At 37.0% G+C, this 20224-nt stretch overlaps 1 pseudogene; it reads left to right on the top strand.

The window, feature by feature from the left end:
* The first annotated feature begins 4938 nt into the window (after nucleotides 1-4938).
* Nucleotides 4939-5057, top strand: LOC132840596 (5S ribosomal RNA; annotated as a pseudogene).
* Nucleotides 5058-20224: the final 15167 nt, after the last annotated feature.

Raw genomic sequence — 20224 nt, 5'->3', positions numbered from 1 at the left:
GATAAAAGAAAGATTGAGTTTAGACTTCTAGGAATTATCTATTTTTTTATCATAAATCAAGTAAATTTAACTGTCAAACTTAGCTCCACTTTAACACAGCTAATACACCCTACAGCATACTTTCATAATATGGTATGCCACACACTGCACCTTAACTTCGGACTATCCACACTGGACTATACATCCACACTGCACTAGACACACTAGACTATACATCCACACTGCACTAGACACACTAGACTATACATACACACTGCATTTAATGCCATAATCTATTTGTTACCACTAGATACTATCCGATGCACATCCATGTCACTTCTGTACCTGTACAATCTGTTTTGCACCTTATAGTATTTTATATATTATATATTCTATAAAAGGGGGGCACGGTGGCTTAGTGGTTAGCACGTTCGCCTCACACCTCCAGGGTTGGGGGTTTGATTCCCGTCTCCACCTTGTGTGTGTGGAGTTTGCATGTTCTCCCCGTGCCTCAGGGGTTTTCTCCGGGTACTCCGGTTTCTCCCCCGGTCCAAAGACATGCATGGTAGGTTGATTGGCATCTCTGGAAAATTGTCCATAGTGTGTGACTGCGTGAGTGAATGAGAGTGTGTGTGTGTGTGCTCTGCGATGTGTTGGCACTCCGTCCAGGGTGTATCCTGCCTTGATGCCCGATGACGCCTGAGATAGGCAATAAACAATAAAAGTGACAATAAAAGTGACTTGACTTGACTTGACACAGTAAAAAACACAATTTAAAAAAGGTATAACACATGCATCTGGTGTGTATCTATCGTGCCAGAAAGTCAAAACTTCCTTAGGTCGATAAGTGCATTTGTAGGTCTACAAGTCCAAAATCGAGTGTTACATTTCATGCACTACTCAGTGGTAGAACATTACATTAAAACTTCTCCATGGCTTAGCACGGCGTTCGACATTATAGGTTATCACTCCTACAGGCTATAAATTTAGAACAGCTTGTAAGCTATTAAACTCAGTTTAGCAGAACAGTTGTCAGTTTCACTCATTTTAATATCACAAACTGCACAATTCATAAGCACTGTAGGGCAACGCTTGAAATATTAAAGACAGTCAGAAGCTGAGCTGCTGCTTGAAAAATAGCAGACTGGTATTTGGATGCTGGTTCAAAAACAGAACCACAAAATATCTGCTATTTATAGCCTTGTTGTGAAAAAACATTTTGAACTGTTTTGTCTTTCAATGGCAACTTACGATCCCCATAACCTACTGAATGATGGCAGATTTGTTGCGGGTCAGGCTAGGATGACAGAATCGATGTGCAAACTACAAATTTGTTAGAAGAACATCATTCTTGCTAGGGAACATCCTGAATCCCTCACAATGTCCAGAATCCTTTCAGAATTTCATTTATTATGGATTTTATGAATGCTATATGCAGGAGATACAGTATCAGGGAAGTTAGGGAAGTGTTTTCAAAGGTATTTTGGAAACCAATATAAAGATCAGCAAAGTCCTGAGTAAAGATCCAGCTAGTTGACCTTTATCTTTGAGGAACACCATTAAATCTTGGAGAAATTATAAATTATAAAACGAACAACATTCTGCTGTACCACCATACAGTTTCCAGTTGCTTGCAGACCATTTTGTTTCTGCACCCTATTTAAATTCAATCTGTATTTAAGTAGCCAGAACACTGAGAAATAATCAGTCTGAATTTGTGAACCTGGTGAAGAACTAGAGTGATACTGGTGAATATTGGAACGACTTCAGAGGTCTCTGGGGTTACAATTAAATCTTAACCAGTCTTCGTCTGTCTTAAGGTCCACTCAGTCTGCATCTACTTACTTTGCACAATCCTTGGTGGCTGGAAGGCTCTTGAGACAACCCACTGTCAATTGGCTTTGAAAATCACTTGACGAGATTGTGGAGCTATTAGTCATAAAGCTATTTTAAAGGCCTACTAGGTCATAATTAAATCTGGAGCTTGGTTTAAGACCTTTTACTGATTGAAACGGTGACCCTGCGGACAACTGTAGTGGTGGTGGTGAAACCCTGAAGGGGCCTGACTCTCACTTGGACTCACGTCTACATTTCATTAGCAGTTTGAAGCACTTTAGAATTGGAACTGACGACTCAGAAATGCAGGTAGATGCTAGAAAGAAGTCATTTGCTTGACCCATGAGAAAGTAAAGTGACATAATGTCTGGTTCATTGTGCAAATTCCTTAGTGCCTTTGCTCAGTGGTTAAGGCTCTGGATTCAACAAGCCACTGTTGCAGCCCTTGATCAAAGAGTTTAACCCTAATTCCTCCATAGATACCATGTCATGGCTGACCTTGTGCTCTTGCTTCCTTAAATATACTAAAGGAAAGTAATTCACTGTACTGTAATATATATATATTGGAAAAATAAAGGCTTGTCAGAAGTCATACCAAGATGCTTACTGGGATTTTAACTAAACAAGATAAAGAGTCTTGCCTCTATTTGTAATTCAAACACTGGTGGACTTTGCTTTGGCCCAATCCTTACGATGCATACCAATTGGATTTAGAGTATTGAACACCACGGCTACTTCAGAGGGAAGCTTAAATAGATTCACCTCCTAGATGTTTGGGTTAGGACAAAGACTTATTAACCAACCTGGTCTGGAAAGCACTGGCACTTTGCTTTCTAAAGGGTGAAGGGACAATGTTAACAAATTGCTCTGTCACTGAAGAAAGATAGCTAGACTGCCTGGAGGATTGAGTCCTATAGCTGTTCTAAAGTAGAGGATTTGGAGCATATTGACTGAATGTGGCTGATTTGGGAAACTTTGGGACACAGGCTTGTATTGTACAACAGAGGCAATCAAAATCACTAAATAAATAAATAAATAAATATTTGAGACACTGCATTCACTCATTTTCTACCGCTTATCCGAACTACCTCGGGTCACGGGGAGCCTGTGCCTATCTCAGGCGTCATCGGGCATCAAGGCAGGATACACCCTGAACGGAGTGCCAACCCATCGCAGGGCACACACACTCTCTCATTCACTCACGCAATCACACACTACGGACAATTTTCCAGAGATACCAATCAACCTACCATGCATGTCTTTGGACCGGGGGAGGAAACCGGAGTACCCGGAGGAAACCCCCGAGGCACGGGGAGAACATGCAAACTCCACACACACAAGGCGGAGGCGGGAATCGAACCCCCAACCCTGGAGGTGTGAGGTGAACGTGCTAACCACTAAGACACCGTGCCCCCCACACTGCATGCAAATTAATCTAGTTAAAGTAAAGGGTCTTGGTTGTAATCATTAAAGATTAAAGGCAAGATTTTAGTGCTTTCTTATGGAAATAATTTTGTTACAATAAGATAATACACATTTTTACTAATGTTTTAAGGGAAAATGGACAATATGCAATGATTCCTGCAATGATTGCAATGTTCAAAAACGCTCAAAATAGACTTTAGTTTAAAAGGTGCTTTAAAGGTTATTTAAAGGTTATTTAAGGAATAAAACATGACAGGGTGAGGGCTGTTTAAAAGAAAATAGTCAAGCATGGGTTGTTTATATGTTTTTAATGTGTTTGCGCTCTCATAAAAAAAGAGAATTTGTGGGGGGGAAAAACACACAAAAGCCAAAACATTGTAAAACTAATATATTCCGTGAGTAACAGACAGCATACTAGATTGTACAATTATTCGGAATAATTGTATTGTGAACATATTACATTATTCATTCAGCATATTTTCTCTGAACATCAGAATTCAGGCTTTAATAAATCAACAACTGTCACAAATTTAATGTAACATTTTCCAAATCTTAGTTCTTTCTATATTATAATCCTTTCTGTATTTTCTTTCTTCTGTCCTGATGTTGTGTGTCATCAGTTTGCATAATTACCCAGAGTCCCTTGATGCCCAGATTTACACAAAGGAATAAATGCATCATGTCAGTGTTTCTGTTTACCATTCAGAAGGAAATGGAATCACAAATGAAATCAGTTTTTTATTATGGCACTTGTACTCTCAGAGATGCTTTTACCAGCACTTCTATAGCAGCTCTCTCAGGTTTGAGCTGTTTGTATAGGCAGTTAGGGGAGGAGATGTCGATAGGAATAAATAGAAAGAACACATGGATTTTTTTTTCTTTTTCATATAGGCCTGCACCTCAATGCTGATGAAACTTCTAGAAGTGTGTCCATTAGATTTGATGGAAGGTGTATTTATCATACATGTCAAATATAGTGTAGCTGTTACTATAGAAACGTATTCCAATATTGTACCATAGCTCAAGCTGCTGTAATAGGAAATAAACCAAAATCTACTGACCAATCAGAGCACTCTGTTGTTTCTAAGCATACCTTAAGCTGTTTATATTTTAGAAGATTGTCTGTTTTGAAGGTCATCCGTGATTTCACATGATTTTAAACCACACCATAAAGTTCTGAATAAAATTTAAATATGAATCTACTACATAGAAAACAATTCTGAAAACATATAGTCCTGTTTTTGCATTAAGTATAAGTTTTATACCCTATCATGCTCTATTTTTATTCATGGTGTTTGTCACCTTTGTCTTGATGTGCTAGTGTGACAGTTTAAATGCTGCTATTACCCTCCATCATCATGAACGTTTCATTTCCTGCCAGATATTCCTTTTCCACCATTATAACCAACTCATAAATATATGCAGGGTTTTAGAAGTGTTAAAAGATGAATTTGATCCAATACTGTGGCAGTTAGTGAAGCATTATTGGCACATTGTACTGTACTGTAAGTGTATAGATATTAATTTCTCTAAAATGTCACATGTCTTAAATGCCAAATAAAATGTGACCTTGTTAAAAAGCCAGACATCAAACTTTAACCATCTATCAAAAAAAAATCTACAAATACATTCACAGTAAACTTTAGAATCACCTGTACAGCATTTTCAGATGATTTTTCAATCAAGTAACAACACAATGCTTGTGGCCATTCCACTCTGAAAACGTCCGATCTCGTCTGATATCGGAAGCTAAGCAGAGTCGGGCCTGGTTAGTACTTGGATGGGCGACTGCCTGGGAATACCAGGTGCTGTAACCTAGAGGATGTGATGGTTCAGTGGTTAAGGCTTTCTGTTACTGACCAGGAGGTTGAGGTTCAAGCCCACAAGCTGCTGAGACATCAACGTTGGGTCCTTGGGTCAAGGCCCTTAACCTCACCTGCTCCGGGGTGCCGCACTATGGCTGACCCCAGGCTCATAATAACCTGGGATATGCAAAAACTTAAAGCATTTCACTGTGTGTATGTGACAAATACATTTTTCCCTGTTTTTTTAATTAATTTTTATTTTTTGTTTATTTAACCCACTTAAAGAATATTAACATTCATGGCACTTGGCAGATGCCCTTATCCAGAGTTCCCTTATCCCTTATCCTTATCAATGAATACATTAACACTGGTTCACTAGGTACCATCAATTTAAATCTATTTTCAGGGTTTTTATTTATTTATTTATTTATTTATTTATTTATTTATTTGTTAAATATACACATAAAACAAACAGGGAAACTAAGTTTAAGTGTTTCAGGAAGAGGTAAGTCTTCAGTCATCATTTGAAGATGGCCATTGACTCAGTCATCTGTTCGGACATCTAGAGGAAGTTCATTCCAACACCTCGGTATCAGAACAGAAAAGAGTCTTGCTGTATACCTGTATACCTCTTACCCTGAGAGATGGTGAGATCAGTCGAGCAGTGCTGCTAGGTCTGAGGGAGTTGGTCCGTTTCTGGCTTTGTAGTCAAGCATCGGTGTTTTGAATCTGATACATGCTGCTACCCGGATAATGGAAACCCCTGTTGTTGGGTTCAAATATGGCCAGACTGGTTTAAACAGACAGACGTCAATCAATCATTCTTTGCAACTATAGCAAGCAGAAAGGCTTCTCAACAACCACACACACACACACATACACACACACACACACACACACTCATATGCATGACATTGAAAATAAGTTTAGTTTAGCTTGACTTGAGGATATGAGGATATTTCACCTTTTTTCACTTCTACATGTGCAGGATGGTTAATTCGTTGCTATCATTGCACATCACCTCCAAGATCATCCACAAGTCAGAATTTAATATCAGCACCTTTGTGATCTTAGCTTTCATTTCCTGTAGAATGGACATTTTGACACAAAGCTATGCATTTTTCTTCTTTTGTCCGTTACTGAAGCAGGAGACTTTGACAGCAGAACGCGTCCAGCAGATCGGACTGAACGGGAATGAGACAGATGGAAACGATGAGACTACAACTAGAAGAAGAAGAAGAACGGGGCATAGAAGCCTTTATTATCGCCACATATACATTACAGCACAGTGGAATTCTTTTCTTTACATACCCCAACTGAGGAGGTTGAGGTCAGAGCTATGATACAGCGACCCTGGAGCAGGGAGGGTTGAGGGCCTTGCTCAAGGGCCCTGCAGTGGCAGCTTGGCTGTGCTGGGCCTTGAACCCTGATCCTCCAATCAACAACCCAGAGCCTTAACCAAGTAGAGTAACCTTAACCTTAGAGTAGTACAGAGCAGAGTTGTGGCATTAATTTCTTTTAACATGAATTCAAATTTATTTGATTTACCTTAATAAGGGAATTAAGACATAATCTGAGATAAATGTAGCAGGGTTGCCTGTTCTTTAAGAAATAAGCAGCAGTTTGCTCAAATCATTTTAATAATCTCTATTGCATATTTGCTCCAATTATATTATTTACTAGCTCTGCCAAGCTTTGTGTATTTTGTGTAGGATCTGCGCATATTAAAAAGGAAGCACGCTAGTAACATAGCAATGAAAAATACAGCAAAAGTCTAGTTATTTTTGCTAGGATAAAAAAAAGAGGTGAGTTAGTATGAATCTGAAATACCCCTTTCCCTTTTTTTCTTCCATTTCTCATGATCTTAGCTGAACACATCAGTGCACAAACTTTCTTTTAATGTAAATGGAGAATGTTTTGATTTCAAGTGTACAGTATATTTCACTAACATTGCATAAGTATATGGTTAAGATAAATGATCTATATTTATTAGGGAGTCACTGAAAAGTTACGGAGAATGTGGTCATAATGCGATGATCAAGAGAAGCTGGGTTGAAGTTTTAAGCTGTAGGTTGATAATGCAATATCATCAATGTGAACATGTTAGACAACCAGTTTGCTATTTTGTTCACCTTTGTTTTCTTGACAGGGTAAGTGATGCTTAAAGGTCTGGGTGTGGCTTTCTGCAGCATGGCCCACTGGGAGCACATGGTCTTTAGACCTTGCCTTCTATTTTTCTGTTAGCATATATTAAAATGGAAATTCATCCCTGAAGTGCAACCTTGTGGACAATGTCTTTTAAGACAAAGGAAGAGTCTAAACCAGGGGTCGGCAACCTTAAAGACTCAAAGAGCTATTTGGACCCGTTTCCCACAGAAAAAAAAAACACAGGGAGCCACAAAACCCATTTGACCTCTAAAATGAAGATAACACCGCATATATCGTTTTTTACCTTTATGGAAAGTATAGAAAAAACTGTAGTGTGTTGCATTTACGAAATCAATGAACTGCTATAGAGTAAACAAAATTTTATTTCTGCAGGCAAACAAAAATATTTTGAACATTTTGAACTAACCTTAACAAAAAAGACGCTGGGTTGAAGGTTACTTTCAAATACAATGTTTAATTCAGTCTTCTTCGTGTTCATGACATCAAAATTTTTACTTGCCGGCTGCAGCAAACCAAAAACGCGTCTGCTTCTGTGTGTCGGATTTCGCAAGTCGGCGGTTATGACGCATATTTTGAGCGACAAAAAAATTAAGCACGGTTTATTTTAATGTTACAAGAGCATCATAATCTTAGAATTTCATTTTTTTAAAAACTAACTAACTAAAATAAAATAAATTTAAATTCAATATTTATTTTCCAAATCTACACGGAGCTGCAGCAGAGGGACAAAAGAGCCACTTGCGGCTCCGGAGCCGCGGGTTTCCGACCCCTGGTCTAAACCCTCAGCAGACCCAGGAAGTGGCTAATGTAGCAAATTCATCAAGGATAGTCACTACAGTCTTTTTGTGCTTTTACTAAACTGTGCATTCCTGTGGAATCACCTAAAAATCCACCATGATTTCACGATTGCCGCTGCCAACAAGCAGTTCCCGATCACATTGCTTATAATAATATCACTCGCCTTGCCTTGTAGAAAATGCTAATTTTTCAGAAACAGTTCTGGATAATTTAATTGTTTAGCACCTTTTTTAATGCTAAATGACTAGCGGGGAAAATTAAATCAAAGTATGCCAAAGGAAATTTCCACCCCTATTTTACTATGTGACTAAAACAAGTTTCATTTTCATCCTGAAGACAGAGGTTAAAGCTCATACCCTGGTGTCTGTTCCAGCTTTGTGCTAGCATAGAAAACCAGCAGTGTAATTGGACCTGTTCGTGTTAAAAGTCATGGGCTCAAGTATAACCGACTTAATTGGATACAGTTATCAAATCGAGCGCTCTGTTTAATCAAAGCTACCCTGACAGCAAGGTCAGAGATTATCAGTTCAACAAATCACTAAGCCTGGTTGAGTTTTCTGTGAGCAGCTAATGAGAAGTAGTTTATTGCTACATGTTCTCCACTGTCAGTGCATCCACTGTGTCCATTTCACTACACCATGTTGCTTATTATCTGATTCCTTTCTTTCTCCCTGGACTACTTATCAGATATGCTCCGTTTATTTGGCTAATTTCATCGAGTCGACTGTGCGGATGGTCAACGGAAAGCCAGCTACAGTTTATGTGAGTTTTTTTGTTTCATTTGAAGAGGAATATTAGCAATAGCGATTTTACTCTTTTTTCATCTTTCTTGAGCTTGCATGAGAACTCTGACATACTGAAGAATAAAAATAGCAACAGCACACGAGAAAACATTACAATACAGTTGTATTATCTTTGGCTCTTGTATGAGGATCATTTGTGGATTTCTGTCACTGTAAGTAATGTGTGTATTTAATACGTCAGTACATTCACAAGGTCATACAGTAGGCTACTGCTGAGCAAAGTGGAAAAGGACAGAGAATCTTCAAACATCCTGGTCAGCACAAATTCATGCTAAATACCGTCTTTTTCTATAAGCCTTTTAACACAAGCAAGCTTAAGTTTAAAGAATCTCAGTATGATAGGAATTTAGATTAAAGTCAAATTAAAGTAACTCATCAAGCATCAAACTTTGCAATCTCAGTTATCTAATATTTTGCTATGAATCACATTATGATATTGCCCTCAATGTATGAAGGTTATTTCTTATGATTAGTCTCTGTAAAGGGTTTTGGAGGGTTTGGCACTCCGTCCAGGGTGTATCCTGCCTTGATGCCCGATGACGCCTGAGATAGGCACAGGCTCCCCGTGACCCGAGGTAGTTCGGATAAGCGGTAGAAAATGAATGAATGAATGAATGAAATGTATTTATCTTATATATGGTTGCTGGTGGTTAAAAATATCAGATGAGCTTTTTCTTTTTGAAAACCAAGGAATTGATTGATTTATTTTTTCATTTTCCATTGATTTCCTATATCCAATTATAGTTGAATGTATATTCAGCTAAACATTCAGCCTTTTGTCTTATGGAGTTGTCGGTGTTTGCGAGGAAGGTTCAGATTGTACACTATTGATGGAAAAGCAATGATTTTTGTTTTTAATATTTCAATATATTAGACGGTTTTGGATCTCTCACCATACAATCCAACTTGCCTGACCTTAGGGATAAAGACATATATAAATACATAATGTGTTAGTAATAAAAACAAGTACAAACAGACTGGACTGGTATCCAGTTTAAAAGAAATAGGTTGTGCGAGTGGGAATTGGTGAAAGTATGAAGCTTCTAAGATGAGCAAAGATTTTATTGTGGTTTAATGTTTTATTTTGGTTGAGATTTGTTGACACCTAGCAATGTCCTGTTATTTACTGTGTTCACCTGTTCTGTGTGTTTAGCTTATGAATATCTTCCCATTTTAAATTCTTTGTTCATAATTGTTTGTTGCAAAGTCTTTGTTAAGAAAGATCCTTAACTTAACTTAGCCTATTTGTGTTTCAATACTGCTGTAGACTAGTATTATGATTTTGTTTTTGGCCTAATAAAGGGGCTTTTTACACCTGGTCACTTCATGCGTTTTATGTGATCCGATAGCTATCCGACGGTAAAAAGACCAGGTCTAAATGCCCTCTGAAACGGTTTCGAGACGGATATAAATCCGATGGTTCAAACCACTTCAGGAGGTGGTCTGGGACGCATTTCAGATGAAACTGGACAGGTGTAGATGAATGTGGTTGTTCAAGCCACATACGTCAGCGCTATACTCCTCCCAAATGGAAGTACGTCACTCGCAGGTGATCTTTCACCCAGGTGTCTCGTTGGGGCTTAAAACGCGCTGCTGCCACCATCGAAAATGCAGCAAACATTAAATGCTGTTTTTTGTAGCATAACCATCGTAACGAGTTTTTTCGTCTTCTCTTTGATTGCATTCTGAAAACCGCATACACCAAAGCGCGTTCCATTTCAATTACCCTGGAAATGAGGTCAAATATATTTGCATATTGGGTGGGAGTAGAAAGATCGGATCGATATCCGATTCGCCGAGACGCATTTATGTGGCCTAATGTAAATGGAACAGTTTTAACAAAACAAATAGCTATCGGATCAGAGAAAACACAAGAAAATACAGATTTATACCTGGTGTGTCAACACACACTGTTCACTTCTAACTCTCATTTACACTAAAACAGTATTGCGATTACTAATTTTTATGCTTTAAAATTTGACAAAATTCACATAGTGGTTCTAGTAGCATCTGAGATGTGTTGAAATCACAGAGAAGTTTTAAATGAAAGCAACAATCCTTCGCTAAAGGCAAGGACATGGAAAAGGCATGTTATGAATAATCCGAATCCTGGTCCCTGTATCCCATGATGCTATAATTTTAGAAGACGTCCTTCTTCCCACCTAATATTAATACTAGACTATGACAAAGTCAGGCTGCAGTAACCTAGTTGTCTAAGCATATCTAACAAGATCCGTTGTCCTCCTGTCTTTATTTACTCTTGGAATTCCCCTGGTAGTTTTTCATATACGTAGACAATCCTCCTGTCAGCAGATCAGACGCTATACTGCTCCTCCTGTGTTTCTCACCAGATGTGAGTATTCCTCCTGTGTCTCCTGTCATGTGTCCACCACTGGGACTTTCTCACTTTTTCAATTTATGCTCCTTTCACTCTGTTGCTCAGGTAAACACTCCATTGCAAAGATATGAAAGAAAATCAACAGATGTTCGTGATAACTTTTAGGACTGAAAAAATAACATTCTGGCTCTTCCATATGCTGCAGTTTGTCTTTTTAAGGTTTTTGAGGTAGTTGAATCTCAGAAGACTTTATTGTGGAAAACTTTATTTATTTATTTATTTATTTATTTATTTATTTATTTATTTATTTATTTATATCTCCTAGACAAGCTTGAACAACTTCCTTTTTTTTTGAGCTTCATCCAGGCATAAGTTCTTCATATTTTCTTCAGTATAGCATTTCTTCATGTACACAGATCTCATGAATTATACAGAAATTTGTTTCGATCAAATCTGTAATCCAGGACCTGAAGATATATGTTGGTATTAAGTTGATTCTTCATGATTGTGTTCATTTTCTTATGTATTGTTGATGTAATCAACACTTCGATTTTGGTTCCTGATTCAGATCTGCCTTTATCCTTATTTGTTAACTGATTGTGTTCACCTGTACTGTGTTAGTCCTTGATTAATTGTTCTATGGAGAATTTGTTGTGTTAGTATTTGCTGCTGTCTTATCAGGCATTATTTTTGTTAAATCCATGTTCTGTACGTATGTGTCGACCCTCATGTGATGACGCCTGAGATTAGCACAGGCTCCCCGTGACCCGAGGTAGTTCGGATAAGCAGTAGAAAATGAATGAATGCAATGCTCAGGTGTCACCTCATTAATACACACTCAGGAGACTGAATTAAGTAAAAGTTCTAAACTATTCATAAAAAAAAAAAAAAAAAAAAAACATTAATAACAACATCACTGACAAAGATAAATCATGGTTCCTGAAAATATGTCAGAACAAATGATACTTTAAATAAAACTACGATGGCATCTGTAAAACTTTTACTCATCTCCAGCACTTCAACAGCAGATGGTTGAGACTTTAACCCAATTAATCCCAACGTTCATGACAGATAAAGTCCCAACAGAACATCTACCACCTACAGGACAATTAAAAAAAAATCTTCAGAAAACTTCCATATTCATAATCCTGCCTGTGAGGTGCAGACACCATGCATTAGCTCAGAGAGGATTGCTGCTTAATTTTCTTTCACGCTGCATTCAGCAGTGCTAATGGGTTTGAAATAGAGAAGACGAGACGAACCTCAGAAATCGTCCTCTGCTAACACAGGCATGCGTCACCACGTTTAATCTTCGAACTCTCCGCTAATTTAAAGCACCTTCAAAGATGAATAATTACATCAAGGAGAAAGGCAGTGAAGCCATTAATTGTTTTAACTTTGTTTCTTTCTTTCATTTGGACTGGGGACCAAATGAAGGATAAATAATATAGATGTAGAGAATATGAATAGCTTCAATTCTTGTCTAATCTCTCTGTGATTAGTGCACACTTTGATAGCTCTCTTGTGATTGTGAACAGTATTTTGTGGTGAAATCTCAGACCCTGTGAAGATCAGCGATCACAGTGATATGAGCTGAAATTTTAAGCAAGCTGCCTGTACAAATTGTGTCTAGACTGTGCTTTAGTTCTGAATTCTGATTGGTCAGTAAGGTTTATATTAAGGCTTATGGTATAGCTTCTATATACACATCTTACTCACAGACTATTCACAGTATCACAGATGCTGCACTTAAATAGGTTTGGAAATTGGACAATAAAAAATATATATAAAACATGCTGTCATGTAACAGAATCACCTAGATCCAACTCCCAAAATATGACCATAGCCAACAAATATGGCCACATCAGACCCCAATTCCCCGTAAACTGACAGACACGCATTTACATTTATGGCATTAACCCTTGTATGTTGTTCAGGTCTGTGGGACCCATATTCATAAACATCAATAGTTTTGAAAAACTTTGCTTCCTTGTAAATTTGTTGATTTTTTCCCACTCATAACTTGATTAAATGACGTCACGTGACATCATCAAAATACCCGTGAGGAAGTTCCACTCATTTTCAAATCGAGTGTTTTGTTATGTCACATGTCCATGTTGTAAAAAGTTTTTTTTTTTCAACCGAAAGGCCAGTCTGTACACCAATATAAACCTTTGTTCAGAGTATCACCCTAAAGGAGCTGGCCGAGTTTGGTGTAGAGAGTTCGAAAGCTTGCCGAGTTATAAACCTCCAAAGTTTATAACGGGAGACTATGGGAAAAAAGGCCACTTTGAGACCCGGTATCGGAAGTACCAGTACTCGGATCGCTTAGAAAAGTAATAGCAACAAACTTCAGACCAGGTCTACAACATATCCGAATTGGGTGCATGTGGCTCGAAAGCCCTAGGCCGCATTAAATTTTATAAATGTTTGTCTAAGCTTAAATAGGAAAACAGAATGTTGGCTTCTACAAAGCAACATAATAATGTGCTAAACTAAGCTTATATAGAAATAAGAAATATGCTCTACAGTACACTTTGTATACACTGCAGTTCATGTTTGTCACTTTAACTTGAACCCGTTAGTGGCTTATCGTTTAACGTACGATGTATACATCTCAATCAAAACGGTTCATTCATGTGCGATCATGTACATAGTTTACAGTGTAATGCTTGTTTAAATTCCTTCTTAATGTAAATTCCTTTCCTACGTGCTGCGTTTAAATGATGTCCTTGTTGCTTTGTAAGAGTTTTTTTTTGTAACAGTAAATCTCGTTCTATTTTATTCAATGAGAATGAAGTATTCTACCTTATTTTTCTTCATATTCAGTTCATCTCAAATGTGTACTGTATCATGAGACGTGCATCTTGTATGCAGCAACACGCAAAACACACAAGTTTAACTCTATTTCCCAGAGTGTGTCTATGTTCAGCAGTAAATTTCTTTACATGTCAGACTCACAATGGTGGTTAACTCACTCTCACTCATTTTCTACCGCTTATCAAACAAACAATTTTTTTTTTGTCACAGAAATGTTTTTATATTCAACGTAAATGGTGATATCAAGTCCATTTCTGCTCTCTAAAAAATTTTAAGGTGTTATTTTCAACCACTAAAATTCTGTATAAAGTTATAAACACAGGGAAAAACACACGTCTCACACTACAAGCCAACAGTCCTGACTAATTTTTTATCAGACTTGAGGACATAAAATAATTCATTTGTTTATACTGAATTCAAAATTTCCCATAAGTCAATTTCCAATTCGCTGGCAGAATGGACCCCCATTGTATTGATATAAATGTTAAGCATGATGCCGGTTAATCTTGTATACCAGTTTTCTACATGTACAGTTTCTATAGTTTTGTACTCTGCAATTGGTCCTCATAGTAGTGCAAACAATTTAGTAAATCACAGCCATTATGCATTGTATTGTAGTTTAAGATATGCCAGCTCATTCTGTGCACGTGTGCAGATGTAACGACAGCATTGTACATATTTAACTTGTTTTAGATATTAAAATATACTCAATATAACCAAGATAATCTCCAGGTTCAAACTTTCTCAGTGAGGATTCAGGATTCTGTGGTCTTCACAAAGCAATCAGGCTCTTTATGTATGTTAATTTATTTATAATTAAAGTTAAATTACGGTTTTTGTCTTGTGTTATAGTGACCATTTCCATATTAGTGCTTTATGTGGGATTTTAACAGACTCCTTGACGTCAGCAAGCATTAATCAGCATGACTGCAACCACAATGTTACATAAAAAAAACCCATGATTGGCCTTTATTATTGAAAAAACGCAATTTAGGTCATTAGCTTTGAAAGTATTTTCTATTCAGTAAAGAACCTTTTCATTTTTGTGTGAAGCAATGTCAAAGTGTGACAACATGAGTCACACCGAAGCAGTGTGAAAATAATGAGAAAATAATGAGACCTATGGCTTTCTAATTATATCAATGTACTGTGTCAGTCATACACTCAATTATTCAGGTTTTTCTTACTGGAAATGAACACGTTTTTATTTTAGCTTTACGGTATAATATCTAGTCGGGTTCTTTTCGGATCATAGATAACATGCATTTAATTCAATTCAATTCAATAATGTTGCTTGCCTTCTTGCTGTCTGCCTACCAACAATATATACTGTACTGTATAAATACAGGATAATGGTTACTTACAGTAACATATGGGCCAGTACCCCATTTTACCCCTCTAGTACAGTATGATTGCTTTTCTGTCTGCCCCTGAATCTTCCCCATACAAAACAAATAGGTGGCTTTTATCATTAATTCTCTATTAGAGTCATTAATTGTGCATCTGTCACCATGTGAATTATAGATGTGATGACAGCAATTTGTACAAATGAGGCAAACGCTGTGTGAGTTATTTTAAATTCAGATGAGGATTTGTCAAACATTTCTCTAGCATAAATTATTAGTTGAATGAGGCATTCTTGAATAACAAATCTAATCTAAAATAAATTAAATGATAAAAAAAAAAACATTTGTTTCTTGTAAACTTGTATACTGTTTGTTTGTTCGTTACGCTGTAAAAAATTATTGATGTTCTTCTTTTAAACAACAGCTGCATCTTTCATTAACACATCATACGAGGACTTCAGAACTCATAATTAAAAAAATATGCGTATGTTTACTCTAAATAGCACAAATTTTCTCTTCTAACCACAAAAGACCTTAACAAACCAATCCATGTGACTGCTTATACTGTGGTTTCTATGGAAACCAGGCCCTGTATAGAGGCAGTGATTATGACCATTAGACATCCTGGTAGTCCAATAAAGTGTCAAATCTACCATTAATCAATAACATAAAAGGAGTGTCTGGAAATTTAGGCCATAAAAAATGATACCAATTTATAGTAGATGTGATGTCTGGAGTCTGTGCAGTCTGATGGATCTCTGCGCTGATGTGATGAGCAGCAGAGACGCTGATTAAATCAAAGTGTCCGCAAAAAGAGAACAGACACAAATGTCCGTTAATTTATACCTCGACAGAAGAGAAAGTGTATACAGTGGAATTTAGGTCAGAACATAAAACAAACCATTGGAAAATGCAAACCCGTCAACTGACATTATATATTTCATTATATGCAGTGAGAAAACAACCCAAACAACAATCAAACCCAAAAAACCCCAGCAATTTCAATCTTATTTTCAACTTGTGAACCAGACTAATATTTATGAAAGCATGCTGAGATGTTTATTTGAGTTACTATAGCTTTCTGGTCATTTTGAGGCAGTCTGCTGTCTGAACTCTCTCATGAACCCTTGTTTTTTCTGGATCTTGGTCTGTGGAGATGGCACCAGCATGCTTTATGGGAAGGAGGCAATCTGATGGAGGAAGTGTGATGCTCTGGGAAATCTTTAGCTGTTACATCTTAGGTCTTCAAGGGCATTCATGCGGATGTTATTTTGACACGTACTGTAGGACCTACATAAACACTGCTGCAGTAGCATCTTTCAGTAGGATAAAAAACACTGTTCAGGAATGGTTTGAGGCGCATGATGAAGATCGTTTGTACGGTGCCTCCAGACAAACATGTCTGATATTTGGAGGCCCCATCTCACAACTTGCAGGTCTAAAGGATCTGCTGTAAACATCATGGCACCAGATACCACAGCAGAATCCACAATGATGTAGTTATTCACTGGTACTTATTCAAACTCCAGTGTTCCAAAGATTGTCTGTCTTTCGGAAATGGAGAACTCATTCTCATGGGCTGAATCAATTCTCTTGTGTTTCCATGTCCTTATTTCAAACTCTTTAAATTTCTTCTGCTGTTCTTGTCATTTATCACTTACTTGCTAAAGCATTGTCTAGCAATGAGAATAGAGTCTAGCAATGATCATAATGATGATGATGATAATGATGTCTCATGTGAATGTGTAATAAAATGCTATGGGTTCAATGAAAGTGGCTGTAAAGTTGCAACTTTAAATAACATATTGCTGTTGTTAAATCCTTAATCAAGACTTGAACTCTCGACAGGATATTTTGACCGTATTTGGACCTACTTTTTCACTGAATGTGATAGAGTTATTTAACTTATAGTGTAAGGGTCAGAAATGTCTACAGTGTGACCTGCTATTATCAAAAAAGTGCCTATATTATATTATAGAATAAATACTATTTAGACACTAAATATGCCCAAATGTTTGCTAGACGCATGACCGTTACAGCCATTTGTGGCTCTCCATCAAACTGTTGCCACAAAATTAGAAGCACACAATTGTGTAGAATGACTTTTATGTCTTGTAGTTTTTCACTTTCCCTTTTATAAAACTAAAAGAACCAGACTTGTTCCAGCATGACAGTGCCAGTGTGTATACAGTGAGCTCCAAGAAGACACAGGTTGTCAAGGTTGGATTGAAAGATCTCAGGTTGCCTGTACAGATCCCTGACCTCAACTCCACTGAACACCTTTGGGATGACTTGAGTTGGCAAATGAACCCCTGGCCCCCTCACCTGACATCACTAATCGCTATATGGACATATCCCTATAGCAACATTCCAATATCTATTAGAAATCCTTCCCAGAAGAAAAGAGTGGAGTTTATTATAACATCAAATGCAGGATTTTTGGCCATATAGTATTATACGGTGGCCGGGAAGTGCAAAACAAATTAACAAATCCCAAAACACATTAACAAATCCGAAAACAAATTAACGAATCCCAAAACACATTAACAAATCCGAAAACAAATTAACAAATCCGAAAACAAATTAACAAATCTGAAAACACATTAACAAACCCGAAAACAAATTAACAAATCTGAAAACACATTAACAAATCCAAAAACAAATTAACAAATCCCAAAACAAATTAACAAATCCAAAAACAAATTAACAAATCCCAAAACACATTAACAAATCCCAAAACACATTAACAAATCCGAAAACAAATTAACAAGTCAGACAACCCGGAAGAGGTTGGTATAGTTTGTGAATGGAAACTTACCATCATCGGACGAGACACCTTTCATTCACCTGTATATCTTTAATGACAGGTGTCTTGTCCAATGATCGGTAAGTTTCCATTAACAAACTTTACCTACCTCTTCCGGGTTGTCTGAATCGGTGCACGAAACACATTAACAAATCAGAAAACAAATTAACAAATCAGAAAACACAACGACATTTCAGACAACCCGGAAGCGGTTGGTGTAGTTTGTGATTGGACAAGACACCTATCACTCAAGGTATACATGAAGTTCAACAGTCTGCCGCAGGGAAAAGTTGGAATGGATGGATGGAATGGATTACTGTGGATTAATTCTGTTATTTTCTTATATTTAAACGGAGAACTTTACACATTACACATAAGATTCCATACCTGTATATCTTGAGTGACAGGTGTCTTGTCCAATGATCGGTAAGTTTCCATTCAAAAACGATACACTACCGTTTCTGGGTTGCCTGACTTGTCGTTGTGTTTTCGGATTTGTTAATGTGTTTTCGAATTTGTTAATTTGTTTTGGGATTTGTAAATTTGTTTTCAGATTTGTTAATTTGTTTTCGGATTTGTTAATTTGTTTTGAGATTTGTTAATTTGTTTTCGGATTAGTTAATGTGTTTTCGGATTTGTTAATTTGTTTTGCACTTCTCGGCCACCGTAATATTATGTCTACCAGTTTATTTACAAATGGTAGACATAATATGCCATATAGTATGTTATGTCTACCAGTTTATTTACAAATGTCCTGTCAGGCTAACGATTTGAATTAACCCTCAGCAGTATATTGGCTACCACACACACAGATTTTAATGGACAGAGGTCTCATCACATTACTGACATTCTGACTCTAATTAAAGTGATAAATCTCATGTGAATAAAATCCAGTAATTGAAACGTTGGACTGTAACTTTTAATTTTGTGATTTCTCTCACTCAAGGTTCACACTTGGATGAAGCATCGTTATTAGAAATCAGAAAATTGTTAAATTGCCTGTGAGGTTTCAGGACACTATTGACATTCTGCCAGTTAATTCAAAATCATATATGATGGTAAGTTATGAGTGAAATTCTTTTTATTTTCTAATTTTTGAGTCTCTCACTGAGGTAAAGCATCATGTTGATATTACAATATCTGCTACTCCTCTGGCATAGGAAGTCTGTTTAGGGAAAAAAAAACACCAGTTTGAATTCTACAATGCTATTTTCTCAATATTTTCAAACTATATTTCTATAATTTAGCTCTTCTAATTTGGCTGTGTGTTTAAGCATTGCATCATCACAAAGATCACAAGCACAATTTCCTCCCACACTATTGCAACTGTACATATGTTTAAAACCCACTTACTGTTTACTTATCTCTAATTGCACAATGCCATTACTCTCTGTACTCTGGTCGATGCTATACTTTATGTTTCTCTCCTGTAGCGTATTGTATTGTTTGCACTGTCTGTCTTGCACCGTTTGCACTAGGTTGCACACTATGCACTTTACTTTTTAGTCCTTAACTCTGTGTTGTTGTTTTTTATGTAGCTCTATATTGCTTTATGCAGCACCATGGTCCTAAAACGTTGTTCCATTTGAAGTCAAGTCAAGAAGCTTTTATTGTCATTTCAATCATATATAGCTGACGGAGTACATATAGAAATGAAACAACATTTCTCCAGGACCAAGGAGCTACATAAAACTACATAAAGCTACACAGAACAACACAGAGCTAAGGACTTATTCCAAGGTGACAATCATTTACTATGTACTGCGTCAGCTATATGAGGTTGACTTCTTGAATTGACTTGAATTGACTTGACTAATTTGGCTGAATTTTTGACCTTGTTAGCTACAGTAGCTGGCTTGTGTTGGTCATGTTGTTGGCTGGAATCCTTACAGGCAAAAGATTCATTTTAATTTGTAATAAAAAAAATGGCTGTTATAATGTCTGTTATTGACACTCATTATAGAATCCCTAAATACAGTTTTTTCAGTATTATATGCAAAAGAAATTCAAATCTAGGAAAGCCTGTTGTTTTCGGAACTGGGCTCCAAAAAATATACGTTTTACTAAAGAACCTAAATAATTGAGTAACGGAAACTTTT

Source organism: Tachysurus vachellii, chromosome 25 (assembly GCF_030014155.1).
Source record: "Tachysurus vachellii isolate PV-2020 chromosome 25, HZAU_Pvac_v1, whole genome shotgun sequence".
Classification (NCBI taxonomy): Eukaryota; Metazoa; Chordata; class Actinopteri; order Siluriformes; family Bagridae; genus Tachysurus; species Tachysurus vachellii.
This window is presented reverse-complemented; position numbering and strand designations above follow the sequence as displayed.